Source organism: Poecilia reticulata, linkage group LG7 (genome assembly GCF_000633615.1).
Source record: "Poecilia reticulata strain Guanapo linkage group LG7, Guppy_female_1.0+MT, whole genome shotgun sequence".
Lineage (NCBI taxonomy): Eukaryota > Metazoa > Chordata > Actinopteri > Cyprinodontiformes > Poeciliidae > Poecilia > Poecilia reticulata.
The window spans coordinates 25,114,760-25,132,360 of NC_024337.1; the positions used below are offsets into that span (position 1 = coordinate 25,114,760).

Consider the following 17,601-nt stretch of genomic DNA (forward strand, 5'->3'; position numbering starts at 1 on the left):
TAGTGACCCTTGAGCGTACCGTGTGTCAGATCTATCTCAGTGCATACTGACAAATGCCTTTATCAGTTTTATAAACTGACAGACAAAATAAATCATCAACGGTAAAATGCTGAGGACACCAGAGGCAACACAAAGTGAAGTTTGCTCTGGTGCAGGGGATTTGGTGCTCTGCATAGCAAAAAATGTTAAAAGGTCATGACCTCTGTTGCTAACTATAGTGTCATCTTGATTAAGTTGGCAAGAACATATTGCTTTCAAAAGAGAATTCACAATGTTTTTTTAAGAGGTATTCACATTGTCATTGTGAGCATGGAAAGCTGTAGTCACAGGATCCAGAGAAGCATCAAGGCAGAAAAGCATAGAAGTCGACAAGATGATGAGAAATGGAAGGTTCAGCCGACACCTTTTACGAGCCATTCACATTTATTCATGTTTCCTGTTTTTGGTGGTTTTCTTGAAGCTGTGACAGGGAAAGTGAAACACCTCAAGTGTGGACCAGAAGGCATTTTGTCTGAGTAAGCATCATTTTCCCCTCCCACAACACCCTCATTACACACGCAACAAGGTGGCCACACATGCTGGGCAAACATACAAAGATGTAGCAGAACTATATAGAGTTATATGTTTCTGTGATGGCAAGTAAATCCGTGCTCATCGGTTCCCTATCCATGCATTGAGAATTTGCGTGCTGCTTAACTAATCAAAAGGAATCCTCTGATTCCTGTGTGGGCGTCCCAAGTATCACAACTCAAATAAAGGGAGATCAGAAGAGCTTAGCAGCATATTGTGTGTGTCCCACCTCTTCCGTCTGCAAGATCTCGACTGCTTAACCGGCACTGCATAACTGAAGCGTTACATAGGTAGACATTGAGAGGAAATTGGAAGTGTGTCCAAATAAATTATTTTACTGTAAAATATTGTTTATTAATCAAATAGCAATTAAAAAAAAATTGGGTTTACCCATTCAACTAATTGATCCTTCCAATATATATGCTCTTCCTCTCATTTACGTCTATGCTCTTTACATGCGTCAGATAACCAAAAATACACTCAGAAAAAGGTAAGACAATGTCTGTTCTGTTATTTCAGCACTATCTACATATGCAGAGAAAAACAGTTAAACGTGTCAGAAAAGACAAGAATACACAGAAGCATGTAACAGCTGGACTGTGCACATACAGTTATGTTGAACACATTTTATTGTGACTGAAAAGTTTAATTATTTCAATAACTCAGTTCTCTAAGTTTAACACTGATATCTGGAAATCATTATCATAATATTTTTGTCTGTTAATTATGTTAATATTTTCCTCTTACAGCTGAGAAAAACACCAATTAAAAAAAATGTGTACAAAAATATGGTATTAATAAAATGTATTAATACCTGCTTATACGTTATTTTCAAAAGGTTATTTTAATATTTCAAGTTTCATTGCAATGGCAATTCTAATTGATTAAATAAGACCTTACATATAAGATAAATGTTCTGAAGTAATTTTTGTCCAACTCAAAAGGTTTTCCCAAAAATCCTCCAGTGAAGCGTTTTATGTCACTGCAATAACTTTATTTTACATTTTGCTAGGGATAGAAAATAAATCAATAACAATACATATGATTATTGACACGTTATCAACATCGATTAAGTACTCTAAACATTAAAAGATTGTAAATCATACATCAGCTAAATATAGATGTACTATCGTGTTTTATAAGGTGGTAAGAACCTTTTACAAAATGTTGTCATTTTTACAATTTTTACCAGATTATCAAGAATAGTTCCAGAATTATTGTCTGAGCTTTATGTTGTTTATTATTATTATGAAAAATATGTACACTGATTGAATTGGCAGAATAATTCATAATGTGTTTTTACAATATTATTAATCTCTCAAAGGTCGCGGCATGCCTTTGAGTTAGAATCCTTTTACTGAATGGTCTTATCGTTTTCTTTCTGTCTGAACATGCCAGGTGCAATTCAGTCTGTGTGTAAACTTCTCTTTCCTAGTGTTCTCAGTGTAAGCCAGACCACAGTCATAAATCAGTTCACTTCAGACTGTTATTTTTTCCCTCTTCTTTTCTCCTCTGCTTTATGTTATGTCACGTTTCTTTATCACTTCTTCAATTCTGATTGCTAAGGGATATGTTGTAATGCTTAAGTCAAATTGGGACACAAATGTATCAATAAATGCCTCAAGATAACTCTGCGTGCAGCTTGATGTGTGGGTGAATGTTCTATGTGTGGGTAATTGAAAGATCAAGAAAGAGAGAAAGGGATGGATAGATTCTGGCAGGATTAAAAGGGTGTTTTCTGTGCTTATGTGGATGGCAGCACACAAAAGCCTTTCCCTCAGGAGAAACCTGCACCTGGGGAGGCATTTTAAGTGTCTCCATGCATTTCTGCATGTGTGTGCCTGCGTATGAAATGGAGAGCAAAATAATTGCTCTTTGGGAACTCTCAGTGGGACAATCTGGAGGTCAGATTCCTTGTTCAAGCTGGATTACCTTCTAAAGGAAAAGTCTGAACCTCCACAAAGCCACGCTGATAGAGTGAGGTATTAGGATTTGGAGACAGAGAAAAGTGAATCATCGTCTTTTCATTTTAAAGCTGTAATTTTCTTCAGACTTCCTGTGCTCTCCTTGCCCTTCTTCTGCTTCACAGACACCAAGAGCAAAATTCTGCAGTCTCAGTTAAGGCCTTTCGTGCTCCCTAACCTGTGCTTTTTACATACAGGCCCACCCCTAGGCTGCCAATCCAAGACAGGCCTGCTGCGGCGAGGTAGATATTCAAAGGTAGAAAAAAAAAAGAGGTTGGAATGTGAGTGATGGGCTTTCCTTTTGACTAGAGAACTCAAGTTTTACTGTGTGACCACTCACAAAAAAATTGTTATCCTACTATGTGCTGCTCTGCCCATTTGATACCTAAATTCAAGCACTGCTGCACAGGTTCCCACACATGTTCTTAGACCGGCTATTATAAAACAAACATTTATGATCAAGATTGACATCTTAGGAAACTCTGTGGTGGTGAACTAACACCAAATATATTTTAATAGGTCATAACAGAAGGAATCTCACAATTTTCCTTCCCTATTATAGAAAAGCCAGATCTGCTATCAGAATCCCTTGTAGAACTGAAAAGGAAAACTAACAGGAATCGTTTCCTCTTACTCAAAGGCATCCCATTGTAGAATCACTAGAGAGGTGCCTCATCCTACTATTTTAATAACATCAGCAGGCATTGGACTGCATTTGACATTATGTCTGAGGTCTTTTAGGCCTCATATAACAGTGGGCTGTATTTTTTTTATTATTTTTTTGGTACGACTGTCCAAAAAAGCCTCCAAAGGTTGTTTGGAAGCTTACAAAAAGGAAGGTTTAGTGTTGACATTTAAAGAAATGACAAAAATAATTCCATCCTGATAAATTAACTTGTAGCACACATGTGTCCCAAATAAATAAAAAATGCATGCAAAAGTGAAATTATCTTCAATTGTATTCTATTCAGAGAAGAAACACATATGGAATTGAATACACAAACTGATATTTTCAAGTATGTTGATGATTAAGGCTTACAGCTAATAAAACCCCCAAAAGTAAAATTTCTTGTACAATTTTTAATATTACATTAATGCAACAGATATTTATACTTACATTTTGTGACTCCTTGTACTGTACAGAATATGCACCCAAGACACTGTTGTAGATGTTTTTGTATTCACAAGTCAGGAATTAATGGACTTGATAAGCCTATGGCACTGTTGTAATAGTAATTGCCTTCAGCTTGATGCTCTTGTATGTTGGGTGAGTGCCTGGTGTCTCTCTGCTTTCTCTTGACAATATGTCACTGGTATGACATTAAATGAAATCAGCTTCTTCATAGAACTGGTCAGAAGAAGAAAGCATGAAGAGTCCCAAAAAAGTCAAATATATATTTCTCTGATTCCACCTTTTAGGACTTAGATCATAGAGGTTTTGAGCATACAGTTTTGTTCAGAGGACGATATCATCCCGACCATGGTGCTGTAGAGTGCCCATATCACATGCGTAGTAAAAAGGGTCTCGGTCTAAAGGTTTTAGAATAAACTTCTCCTTTAAGCGCCCAAAAATGTATAACCTCTAAAGTCCTGAGTGAAACTTAGTCCAGCTAATCTTAGCTTGTTTGGGTAAGTAGGGAGTTTTCAGCCAGGTTTTGTTTTCCAGTGAAACCTTAGAATTGGATGCGAGAGTGGCCATGCTGTCCGTCACCAGATCGGCTCAGACAAGCAGATTAGCACTGTTGTTTGTTGGTTTGTCCAGCACATGAAACTGTAAATGACTTGAGTATAAACTGGTGGGTTGGGATGCTTTAAATATGTAGCTTTTTGTCACTTATTCACAAATCAAAGGAGCAGAGTGACAAAAGGGGTGCAACGGTAATCATATATATGTATAAATATATATATATATATTTTTTTTCTTGATTTCTCTTATCTGGGCCTGTGGAAAAGCCATGCTTGTAAGATGACATTCAGAACAGGATTAAAGCCGGTGTAAGCCCCTCCTCGGTTTACACCACCCCTGCCAAAAGGGAATCTATGCAACCACACTCTCTCAGGCAAGCTTGTCTCCCTCATACTAGCACATATGTCGGAAAGTATCATTGTTTTTCGGACACTTCTGCACACACAAAAACCCTTCTCACTTCTTGTTTAATGCGTTACCATCCTATCTTTCACACTTAAGAACAGGTACTGCATCTCCTCACCAAACACAATCATGCATTCAGTCAAACCGGCATACATGTCTGCATCAGTTCGTCTTATATTTACTCCCCCATTTGAAACAGAGGCATTCTTACCACAAATGAGACCAGACACAAATCCCATCTGTCAGCATCAGTCGTGACATTTTTCCGACCTTCTCGCCATTATGTACCCACATACCAACTCACCTGCTTTAGTGCTGGGGCTAGATGAACACCATATGTTTTAGTAGTGCCAAAGCAAGACAAACTCAGAACATTAGTAAAGATTATGATGTTCACCTAGATCGTTGTGTGTGTGTGTGTATGTATGTATGTAAGTACAATATGTAAGTTTATGCAAACCGCCAAAAATGCATTTGTGGGTTTTATAGAAGATTCTGCCTGGAAAGGTTTTTGATTGGCATTGATTGGCCTTTTACTTTAATTCACTTTAATTTACTTTAATTATCATTGCTTTCCAGTTTACTCTCATCTTTTCTTCTCTTGCTTCTTCACTAAATCTCCAAGAGTGCCTCTGGCGGTGTGTGTTTGATGTGAGTGTGTTTGACTGACTAAAACAAAACCAGCAGTGCATTGCTCTGTGCTGCTGCCAAATGAGCCATGCTCATTGCAGAGACAGATGCCCATAGAGTTCTGGGGAGATTTCAAATATGTTAACTGTTAAAAAGTGTAGCATGAATTTGCTTTCAGCACCCTTTACTCTGAAAACCAAAAATAAAATCCAGTGCAACCAACTGCCTGTAGAGGTTACTTTATTCCTATGTTGAGTTGGATATGTGCAATTTAGTCCCAACCTTTCTGTGAAGGTTTTAGAGGTTGTTTGGAGAAAATCAGCAAACAAACCACATCATTAAAAAACCCAGCAAGACAGGTTCAGGGCCAGAGTAGTTAAATAGAGTTAAGTTATAAAACATTTGTTCAACGTGTGCATTCCAGTCTTAAATCCTTCTTCAAAAGGCCACAAGGCAAGACTCTGAATCTACACAAACATGGTCATCCACCTAAACTTGCAGGATGAGCAAGAAGAGCTTTAATCAGAGAAGAAACCAAAAGACTCATGGTAACTCTGGAGCAGCTGCAGAAAATCGGAATGCAAAAGTGCTAAATGCAACACTACATACAATATTTAACACTATGAGAAAAATGTGCACATTTACCATTTGTATTTATTTAACATGCTCTATTTTTAGTCTTGCTGTGATGTTTTTCTGTCTCAGGGTTTCATTCTGACTATTTAGTTGAAGACTAAATAGTCAGACTGCTCTTTCTGAAATACTACAGTTTGTTTTATTTTAGCGATAACATCACTATATGATTTTAATGTCACTTTCTATTATCAAAATGAAAACATGAAATACCTGGGGTATTCAAACCAGTCATGTAACATGAGCCAAGTTATACCTGAAGCATATGCACCAGCTGGCTGACAAAACAACAAAAAGAGCTAACTGAATGAGAGAGACTTTCGTGATCATTCTTAACAGCAGAGTGGACCTGGATAAAATATAACACTAGTTATCAATAGGTGCCATTGTACCATTGCGCTACTCTAATATCCTATCCAAGAGCAAACTAGGCTGTCACAGTTTATGTGCAGCAAGTCTTTAACCCTGCAGCTATAGGATAAGCTTTGCTACTGGGTGGTCTTCCTAAAGCTGATCTCAGAAAAACATCACAGGCTGCTGCACCGTCATTTTAGGTGTCAGGGTTAGAAATCCACTTAGGTCACTCAGGTGTATGTTTGACAACAACTTTCAAATGATGTTTGTTATAATTTCAGCACATCGTCTCTTTCTGCAAAGGTGGTGCTTGCTATTTGCAGATCGAGAAATCATGACTATTCAACGGAAAGTCAAATCTATTTACATGGCAAATCAACAGACAGCTAATGTTGACCAAAATGTTTTGTCTATGTAGCTGGGCTTAAAATGACATTGGCAGAGGTTTGAGCAGTAGCTCAGCAACTAGCATTGCACAAACTCGCACTGACGTTTTATTTGCTCTTTACTTTTGCTCACTGCCAGACAGCCAAATGTTTGTTTTGCACTCATGACACATACTGGAAACACACAAAGGCACAAACAGGCTCTCTTTACGTGAGAGGTCAGTCACAGTTCTTTGTGTGGCTGCTCAATCAGCTGCAAGAGGAAACAACTGAAATGTTTTGTGACCATGTTTGATCTAAGGTTTGCTTTAATTTACTGTCGGGTCTGTGCCCCAAAATATTTGTTGTAAGACTCAGATACAATCACTTAGTAAAAATACATATTCTTTCTGAGTTTTGTGATTCAGAGTAAAGAATTATTGGCATTAGAGTGAAAATCAGATCTATTTCTTGCCTATTTTCCCTCACTTATTTCAATTACTCGTTTTGCTTCTCATCTTCACCCCATCCTGCTTATAGATTGAAGCTGCTTGAAGGAATGACATGAAACTTAGTAAAGGAATCAACCTCCTGGTTCTATAGACCAGATAATGTGACATACTTCAAAGATGAGTAGAATTTGTATTTAAAGCTGCAGGATGCAACTTTTTTAAGCAATATGTGTTTTTTCTTATTGTCAAAACTATGTTACAGTATGAGCCATCCTACAGCCATCGGCAGAAATGCACCATTGTCACAAATGAGCTATCAGAGACAGGAGGAGGACCTTACGACTGTCAATCACCTTAGTGTACGTGCTGCTAGGTTGCAGCTTTTTACCCACAACAGAGCCTGTCATAAATGTGCAGGCTAGTAAGCATGGTCTGCAATGTTGGGGATAAACACTTTTTTTTCTGTAATGGTAAGATGTTTCTCCACCATTAGCAGATTTAGCAGTGCATAAGCAAGGCGATTGACAGTCGTGAGACCCTTCCCCTGTCTCTGATTGGTTGTTTGCTCTAAGACCTTCTGCCACTTGTATACTGGCCACTTTTTGATGTTAGAACATACTGACAAAATCTGATTACTGGCAAAAAATGCTAGTGTCATTTTCACCGTTGGACAGAGCTGAAAACACATACACTCTTTTTTTCCCTTGATTGAAATCTACCAAACTGAGACTTTAAAGCACAGTCACATCCTGATGCAATAATATATTGGAGACAGTATTAACACAAGGATTAACAGGTGTTAAGGATATCAGTGAAAGACAAAAATAAAAAGTATGTTGTTTGATTAATTTGTAAATTTGATATTAACAAGTGTTTATATTTATTTTCTTCATTATACATGTATGTATTTTTTTATGGAAAAATAGTAGACCACAAGAACAGGCAGCATGGCACAGGTTGAGCGTTCTCCAGTCTGCTGTTGTTCCCACATGAGGGTTTGGGAACTTATAAAATATAAACTTTATGACACACATAAACAAAACCTCACTCACTACAAAGTTACAGAAAGCTCACTCCACAGGTGGTTGTGTGAAAGTATTTGTGTAATTTGTTAATGTGAAATCCTATAGGTCTAATGGGGACACGGGCTCTTTTGGCATCACAACGCACCTGACTTCAATTTGACTGGCTTGTTCACAGACAAGATCGTAAAGATGGCATCTGTCTTCCCTTCTGGGACTCCATAAAAAATTTTCAGACCTCTTGTTTCTCTGTCACATTTTTCCAGTCTGTATCCTCCTCCCCTCTCTTATTCTGGCACCGTGAATGACGGCTGTGTAGAGCAGCTATTGAATAAATATCCAGCAGCAGGTGAATTTAGGGTTGATCAAAAATAATGCTTAATGTTCAGTGGAAAGAAAAGTTTACTTGCTCATTTTTTCATTTCATTTTCAAAAAGCAACACTATATTAAGTCATAACCAGACAAGCTGTTTTTGTTCAGTGAATTTCATGTGTGCATACTCTATTGAATGTCTCTGAGGCTGTATGAAAAACTAAAACGTATTTTAGAAATTAACCTTCAAACATTTACTGCTTGATGAAAAAAAAACAAAAAAAAACAATATTTTCAATATGTATTGCCCATGCTTATAATCTTCCCCAACCAAGTACATCAAGGCCTGGAGAAAGCACAGAACATAAATCATTGTATTCATTACTGGCCAGCTTTAACCTTTCCCTTGTTTAAAAAGGCAACATGTGTTTACCAGCTCTAAAAACAATAGCTTAGCAGAACCTTATGCAGGGCAAACCAAATGGACTGCCAGTGAACAACAACTATGTGTTTGTATTGTTTTATATTTCTGTTTTATTGTACCTTCTAATAAGATATGTACATAGTTATTTTTCTACATAGTGTATTTCAAAAACGTGTGCTCCTTGAAGTATTGTGTTTCGCAACAGGCATTCTGTTCTGTTTGCTTTAGTAATAACTAGGATAACACATCATATGTTTGTGTGTATGGTGCTGCATGATGCCCATCTGTGTTGGTCTCTGTGTGTGCTTAGCAGCAGTAAAAAAAAGAAAAAAGTTCATCCTGCTGTTTCAAACTAGAAAACACGTCGTAAGTGCCTCGTAAAAGTTTTGACACCAAGAAACATTTTCACATTATAAAAACATCAAGGCACTTTATCCAGATTTTATGAAATAGACCATTGGAGAAGCAAGTGGCAGCAGAAACTGGAGCTGTAGTGAAAATTAAATTATATGTAATGTAATTTTAGTTTTCTGTCCTCCGTAGCGAAGTTCGATTTTACTCTGGTCAGACCAAGTACCTTTATCTCTTCACACAGTGAAAGATTTTATGTACAAATTGGTTCACTTCTGAATGCAATCATTTGACCATATCAGAGTTTTAGGGGAACAAAAAGGACTAGTAATGGACAGATCAGCTGGACCGGAGTTAACTTTTGGTGAATGCACTCTACAAACACACTGAGATCATGGAGTAGACGTTTTAGCAGTGATGTCAGTTGTTATGTCAAGGCAAACCTCTTCCATGCCCTTCCACCAAACACACCCCGGTGTCAGAGATGATCGAGACCAATACATTTTTAAGAATTAAGTTAGAAGCAGCTGGAATGTCAGATGTGTTAAAACACATTTGTGTGACTTGATGTGTTCGCACTGATCTTAGGAAATCTGGCCTCAAGAATGCTTGTGTTGAGAAAAGCCTAAGGGCCAAAGCATTAATGATTTACCAAAGTTCTAAATCCGCATACAGATTTGGAGACTTGCGACTTAATATGTATGCCACAAAATATTTGCAAGTGAGTGATCATTTTTCACCCCGCATGCTTGAGGTCCACATTTGCTGAATGTGTGAGTGTGTGTGTATTTATGCTGGTTCGGTAGAACAGGGCAACATACCGTGACTTTATCATGGCGCAGCAGAAACTGTATTAACAGCTGGTGAAAGATGTTTTGTCCACATTTCTCAGATTCCCCTCTGACGGAAGAACAATGGGGAAAATTGAAAACGAAACGGATAGGATAACAGGATAACAAATAACCAATGTTTACTTGTGAATTTAAATGGAGTTGGTGTTTATTGATCATCTTAAACCTTCTTGGAGTCATTTTCTATCATCACTTTGTAACAGCTCTGGGTTTTCCAAACTCAGGAAGTATTTCCCATCTCCATTTTCATTATGTCTAAAATGCATCTGTGTGTGCTTTTGTTTTTTTGGCTTCAGCTTCCACTCATCCCTCTTTTATCCTTGAATTCTTAACACTGATACAGATGTGGGATGTTTGTTTGCTTTTCTTCCCAAGCAAAAATTCTTTCTTCTCCTCGCCGTCTGCTTTGGTGTTACTTGTCAGGTAAATGTGTGTGTGCGTGTGTGAGTGTATCAGCATGTGCGGGGGGTTTTAGGAGGGGACGGGGAGCATGCACAAGTGCTAAACCAAAATCCTTGCTTGAGTGCTACTGCAAAGACCTGGGTTGACAGAGAGGATTGAGAGTGTCATCTGTGAGATTAAGTGTAATGACCAAGATTGACAGACAAGACAACATCGCACACTTACATTGACATATACATGAATGCACTCAAAACATTCAGACAAAAATGTACGCTGGTAATTATAGAAAGGCGTATCAAAGTGTTGGGATAAGCCCCTGTTTGAATGCGTGAGAGCGGGCGATGCCATTTTCACCTCCACACCTCTAAAGTGAACCAACTAAGATTGCTTTCACTACTTTTCTTTTTTGTCCTCTCTCTTACCTTTTCCTCATCTTTGTGTGTGTGTGAATTTGTATAAACAGAGAAACTGTGCCAGAGTTGCCTTAGGGAGCTCTGTCATCTGGTGTCAGCTCTTCTTTCTCGCTTTGCATTCCCTGAAGTTGGTATAAATGGATGTTAATTTGACTCAGGAGCAGCACATGTGAGGATTTTGGAATGTTTGTGTGATGCAAGGACAAGGAATAGAATCTACAAGTTTAACAAAATCCTTGTAGGGGGGCCTTTTTACCACACATGTGCATAGAGTAGTAAGTGGAAAAGCATGCTCGCCAGGGAGATGCACAAAATTGATCCCATGAGCATGCGGAGAGCTGTGACGAATTTTCCCACAACAATTGTAATTGTAATGTTCCCAAATTATTCCAAAGTTTATAAATCTGGTATTTAACTGTCACGCTGTGAAAATATTCTCCCTGAGAAATCCAAGTTTGTGTGGTTATTGAAAAGGCTTTGTGCGGTTAGCAGAAAAAGATGTTTTCTTGTCAACACCGCATTAGGGCTTCGAAATGTAGAAGAACTTCAAAATGTTCTGGACTTTTGTCTGTATAAGGTCAGCTTAACTGAGTGCTTTGGATTGAGTGAGCTCATACCTCCCAGTCCTCTCCATTATCCACTCCAGAATGGAGTCTGTGCACCATAAATTTCAGCATCTGTACCTGCTCACATAGGACCTCCAGGACTTCCACGAGGCTCTCGCTGTGTGTGTGACAAAGTAACAATAAAGCTCCCATTCATTGTGTGCATTTTGTTCATAGAGGCACACAATGGATAAAGAGAAGCTCAAACTACAGAAACGGAAAAGTAAGAATCGCAACAAAGCTTGTTTTCAAGTAATAGATTGTAGTTAGATTTGCCTTTTTTTTTTTTCATTTGGATGAATGATCTCTAGTGCTACAGACAAATCCTAGTGAGAAATAACATTGTTCCTTCAATTATGTCCCATACTTTTTCCTCTTTTCTGTGTAGACTTTTGACAACCAGTGCATTGTCACCTCTATGAGCTTGTAGCGAAAACTGTACATCCCTCATTGGAACACTGGTGCAATTTGATACTTTGTGCAACTTAATCTTAAAAATACTCATAATAATAATAATAATAATAATCATACCTTTTGCACTTGCATTTTGATAACTTATAGTGTGTCTGGTTTAAGAAAATACTCTGATTTGAGCTCATATGCATATTATACTGGTTGGGTTTACTATTAAGACTGAATACAGGGATAATGTATGAGGTCTCTTCTTGTGTGGAAAGATCGTTTTATTATTTATGTCAAAATAACCCTGTATATAAAAATGCAAAATGTGTGTTTACTATTAAATACATTCCAACATAAGGTGAATATATTTATCTATAATGATTTTTCCTACAATGAAGGAAGGAAAAATCATTGCGTTGTCTTGGTACAGATAGTCTGAAATCTATGTGTTTCACAAAAACATCAAATAACCTTACTGGTCGAAAGATTTTATTCATTTTTAATCTGTACTTTTCAAATGAGACCTTACCATCACTTTCCAGGCATATAGCATCTGATAAGTTTGGCATGTAAAGGTTCATTTGGAACCCATTAGCCTCTCCTGGCTTAGGTGCAGGCTTTTTGGAACAGTATAAATTCGAAGCTCTTTTTATTTTCAAGGTATGATCAACTTTCATCTTTTAATCTTCTTTGCACTGTGACCCTGCAAGTACAAAGAAAATGGGCCATTTTTGCTGGCACTGCAGCAAGCACTTTCTTTTTTTTCTTCATGTGTCTGTGCAAGCTATTGACGCATTCCAAGAACACTGTTCCAGGCGCTAGGACTGTGTTTAATGAAGGCAGGGGCATGGCTTCAAAGAGCTGCGATCCAATCTATGCATGCAGAAGTGTGCACAGCACGAAAGCGAAAGACGTACAAATAAAGACGTGCACTTCTGCTGGCCGAAGCGAGCAAATTAGTTTTTAACTCAGTGTCTCAACCCTCTTTAATTTGACAGTGCACGTCCTATACTTGACTGAAAAAGGCATGTGTATACTCAGTAATGTAAAACCTGTGCAACTGAGCATTAAAATAACATTCATTACTGACTTTGGCTGATGTAGCATACAAATATTGAAGGTGGCAAGTGCTAAGTTGTACAAATTATGACATTTCAGAGCTAATGAGCAAATAGTGGGAGCCGAAAAACATTAAGCTTACAGCTGAAAGACAGCTCATTTCACATAATACATTGACTTGTAACGGTCTGCTTCTAAACGCAGACAGTCCAAACACAATTACTCTTTTTTTTTAAAGAATTCAGATGCTAATGGCTTTTTTTGAGTGTGTTTTCTTTATTTTTCAGAGAGAAAAAAGATTAATGGCTATATTTTTCTTTTCTATCAAAGCATGGTAATTATTTTTCACTGTTTGGAAATGTAACACAATGAGGGCAGACCTTTGTTCAAAATCCATGCGAAACTCATTCTGTTTTGAGTTTGGATGTTTTAAATGTGTATGTGCTTGTGTTTTTGCTCACGCGCATGACGGTATGCCTCTGGTGTCTTTGAGGTGAGGCTAAGGTGTGTCGGTCTCTTTGATGTTTGGCTAAGAGTTTGTAACAGGCTTGGTTTGGAGGCTTGATATTTGCATCGCTGTACATATGTGTCTGTGTGCGAGAGGGGATGTGGTTCACCTTGCGCTGGCCACCTGTAAGCCATCGAGAAAAATTAGCCTCTTTAGTCCTGATGGGATGCAGAGCAAAGGAGGAAGGGGGTGGTGGGAATGTTATGGGAGGGTTGTCAGATGGGGCTGGGGAGTTTTGAAGGTATATGCATATGTTTTTCTGTGTGTCAGGGGGGTATGCATGGCAGATATTATGACGGACCCCTTTCAAACTACATTCTGACTTTGTCGTTAGAGGAGAGACAAGCGTACAGCATACAATGGAACCATTTGTTTCTCATTTGTCTGCAGTGTCTCGAGATCTGTGCATGTGAGTGCGTGCACGTGTGTGTGCATTTATTTAGCCCTGGTATTCCGGCAGTGAGCCCAGCATTGCTATGACTCCACTAAACACTCACAACCTGGACTCATTACACTCAGTAAACAAATAAGCCATTGATACCAGCCAGCGAGCACCATACACACAAATGCTAACTTATGATAGTTATAAACAATCATGGATGGCCCACTAATTTTGCTTTTTCCCACTATTTCCATGGCTCCTATTGGCTGTGGGGCTTGTGACTGGCGAGACTAATGATGTGGTCCTTGTGTTCCTGCTTCCTGTCCTTTGCTGGAGGACTTCCTGTGACAGAGTAATGTGGTCCTGATTACAGTCCACATCTTAGACCCCTGAAGCAGAAGTCCTTTGATACACGCACACACACGCACACACGCCTACACATAATAGATATAGAATAACCTTGTCCTACTTGTCAGATATGTGATATCATTGACCAGGAGCAGTGTAAATACTGTGCATCTGTGTGTGCTTCTTTTCTTTTTTCTTATTTAAGTTTTTCTGTCTGTTTCTGCTTCCACTTTGCCATCCCTTGTTCTTTATCCAGGAGGTTGTTTGACTCGATGAAGGTTTGACTGATGCTGTTGTATTATCATATAAAGAACTTACACCCTCAAAATAATTTTTGCTAGTTAAATTGCTCCTGCCCACTGGCTCTCAATAGCTTTCAATGCTTCTTACACATCCTCTGAAGTAAATATTGAGATTCTGATTTATCTACATCTAAAGAACCTACTGACACGGCATTCTGCACGCAATCAAAACAGATTAATAAAATGCTGCTCATTCTGTTTTGAGTCTTAAAACACTTTCGGTTTATCTAGTTCGGTTTATTTACTCTGTGACATTTAATCAAGACAGTTCAGTCTGTGTGATTCTTAAAAGGAAAAGAGTGCTAATGACACACCGAGATGTTCAATTTTAGACTAAAGGTAGTAACATACCAAACGTTTTTTAAACTGTACACATTGGTTGTTTATCAGCTTATTCCTTCCCAAAAAGGTACATAACTTTTTACATTTTTTTATGAAAAACAATTACAACAATATTGCTGAGTGACAATATTGACAGAGTGACACTAAAACTGTAGCTAATTGAAATCTGGAGCTAAGTATACAAAGTGGCATCAAACCTGCATTTTATATAAAGAGGTTAACTAACAGAAATTGGCACTGCCTAATAATCGCTTACCGTTGAATTTATAATTTGATAGTGTATGCGTGTCAACTGTCTTATCCTTATGGAACATGTCACGGTTTAACAGCTTCAGCCAACGGTAAAAGTTGTCATTCCTCATCTGCACTCGGAAACCCCCTGCCTCCAAAAAGAAGTGTGTATATGGCCTCTGTGTGTAGAACCACTCTCCAAGGGGAAATTGTTAGCAAATGGGCTCCAACTGTTGGCCTTTTAGCTTTGCAAACACAACCCAAAGGCCTCCCTCTAAAAATCCCCTCCTCTCCATTCAACCCACCCTCATATCCATAAAAATTCACCTGCATAGCAGTCACCTCCACATCTCCCTCCCTTCTATTCTCGCCTTTTTCTATTGCACTCGCACTTACTTAGACATTTCCATAGCTATTCATCATTACGTCTCCCTCCCTATCTGTTTCTGCCTCTTCACACACAGAGGGTCGTTCCTGAGTGGGTAAATAGAGTAAATTGAGGTTGACCCCAGGGTTAGTGGAGGGCATGCTCTCTTTTCATGTCAAAGCCATCTGAAGGCTGATTGGTTGATTGCAGTGCTCTAAGCTTCCAAAAGGCTCCCTTGTGCTGCTGTAATTGCCCTATCATGCACACATACACTCATTCACATACTTAACGCATACACTCAACCTTGCATATACATGCATGCAGATGTACATGCACATCCTTACAACCAAATGACTTAATTGGTGTTAATTGCATAATGACTGTAGTGAATTGGACCAGGGTCAGAGGTAACACGAGTTTGAGTGGAGAGGGGGATGGATAAAGGATGTCGGGAAATGTCTGTGGAAATTTATATAAACCCAAGTCGCCCTTTTATGCAATGCATTTAAATGTCGAGTTCTACCTATACATAGCTTTTGTTTGTACGGGGGACTTTGTAAGTTTTTACATAAAAAAAAGTTAATAGGAATCATAACCTGATGGAGTGTTGCTATGAGTGGTGTGTGTTTTTAGGTACAAAAATGAACCCCATATTTTTTGTTTTGTTTGTGTGAGTGTGTGTAGTTGAATTCTTTGTATATACAACACAAGGATTCAATTCCTCCTAGTCAGCATATGTTGCTGTGCACATTTAGCCATACCAGCAGAGTACGTTTGCATGTGACTCCCAGGCTGAAAGAGGTCTATTGGTGAAACGTTTAAGTCATCATCATTAGAGAGTTGTTGGTCCAGAGGTATATTTTAGTGAAGGGCATAATTGGTGAGTCATAGTGCTAGGTAATCTTCTCATATTCTATGAAAATAGCAAAAAGCTATTGCCCATAATGGCCTGTTTAAGGTGGAACTTTCCCATTTTAAACACATACCATCAAGGTTTGATCTGGGTCAGGACTAAGTAAAAGGTAGGAATGGCTAAATGTAAAATGTTGGGTACACATTAGAAAGTTAAAAAAAAGACAAGAAAATCCTTAAAATAAAAATAGCAGTACTAGTAGTGATTGCGTATTTGCTTTTTTATAATTTTGGTTGGATATGTGCAGTGCAGCTTGAGGCCAACTGCTAGCTGCGCAAGATTATTTCAAATTATTTCTCAGACAGAAACATGACTGCCTCTAAGGCAACCTAGGAATAATATAAGCTTGAAAATGTTTTTGTGCATATGCACACAGGCATTTTTCTATGTCTGGGTTCTGCCGTAATTCAGAGGGAGTGCACATTTTGTCTGTGTTTTGTGTCTCCCACTCTGTGGGAGTTAGTGTATCCTTTATTCCTGTAGTTGTGGGAGGCAATGTACAGTGACGGAAGGTATGAACAGAGATGGCCCAGTGATGACATAGCCTTATGTTCACCTCCTCTGGACACAACAAATTCAATATTAGATCTATCCATCATGAGATGGCATGCGAGGTCCTCATGCTTCCTATAGCAAGATGTTCACTGTACATGTGGTAGGCTCATCAGTGTTCTGTTCACATGTTAATTTTTGTAGAGTCTGAATGTATTTAGTCATACATACACCAAACCTGTGTGTGTGTGTTGGTGATGGGGTGGATGGCGGCGTGGGGGTTAAGAAGTATGGGGTTGTGCTGACCCTTCTCAAGTGGTTTTACTGCTCAGCTGATAGATGTATGCCTTTCCTTTGGTTTCTGAAATAGACTCCCCCCAGGCTCATCTAGACTCAAAAGGAAATGCCACTCTTCTTTTCTGATGTCAGTGTGTGTTCATTCAAACATGAAAGCGTTATGTGAGTGTGATGTTGGTTGTAATGACTTTCTGTGTGCATGTACGAGTGCCTGTGCATTGCTGCTGTCATATGCTAGTTGCACTTTATAGAAGCCTTGTCTCTGGGCGAGCCTTTGATCCAGTCGACAGGAGATTCCTGAAGTGTGAAGTAGCCCTGGCCAGTTTTCCTCAATGAAAGAGCAAACCTTAACCCCTGTTATTATCCTTTTTTTAAACATCACTCTTTGTCAAAGTCCCTCTATGCCTTGCTTTGCATCTCTGGCTTATTACGTCTTCAGTATGCACTTGTTAGAGTGTGTGTGTGTGTGTGTGTGTGTGTGTGTGTGTGTGTGTGTGTGTGTGTGTGTGTGTGTGTG

The 17,601-nt window shown here is 38.6% G+C and overlaps 1 protein-coding gene across 17 annotated transcripts in view; it reads left to right on the top strand.

The window, feature by feature from the left end:
• Window positions 1–17,601, top strand: part of LOC103467448 (ERC protein 2) — a 154,557-nt gene that overhangs the window by 122,895 nt on the left and 14,061 nt on the right. For 2 of the 17 annotated variants that reach the window (XR_001776808.1, XR_001776812.1), the window contains one exon: window positions 2,732–2,790. The exons of 14 other annotated variants lie outside the window; for them this stretch is intronic. The gene's annotated coding sequence lies outside the window, so the exon portion shown is untranslated. The remainder of the gene's footprint in view (window positions 1–2,731; window positions 2,791–17,601) is intronic. One more of the 17 variants, XR_001776809.1, reaches the window with a different exon arrangement.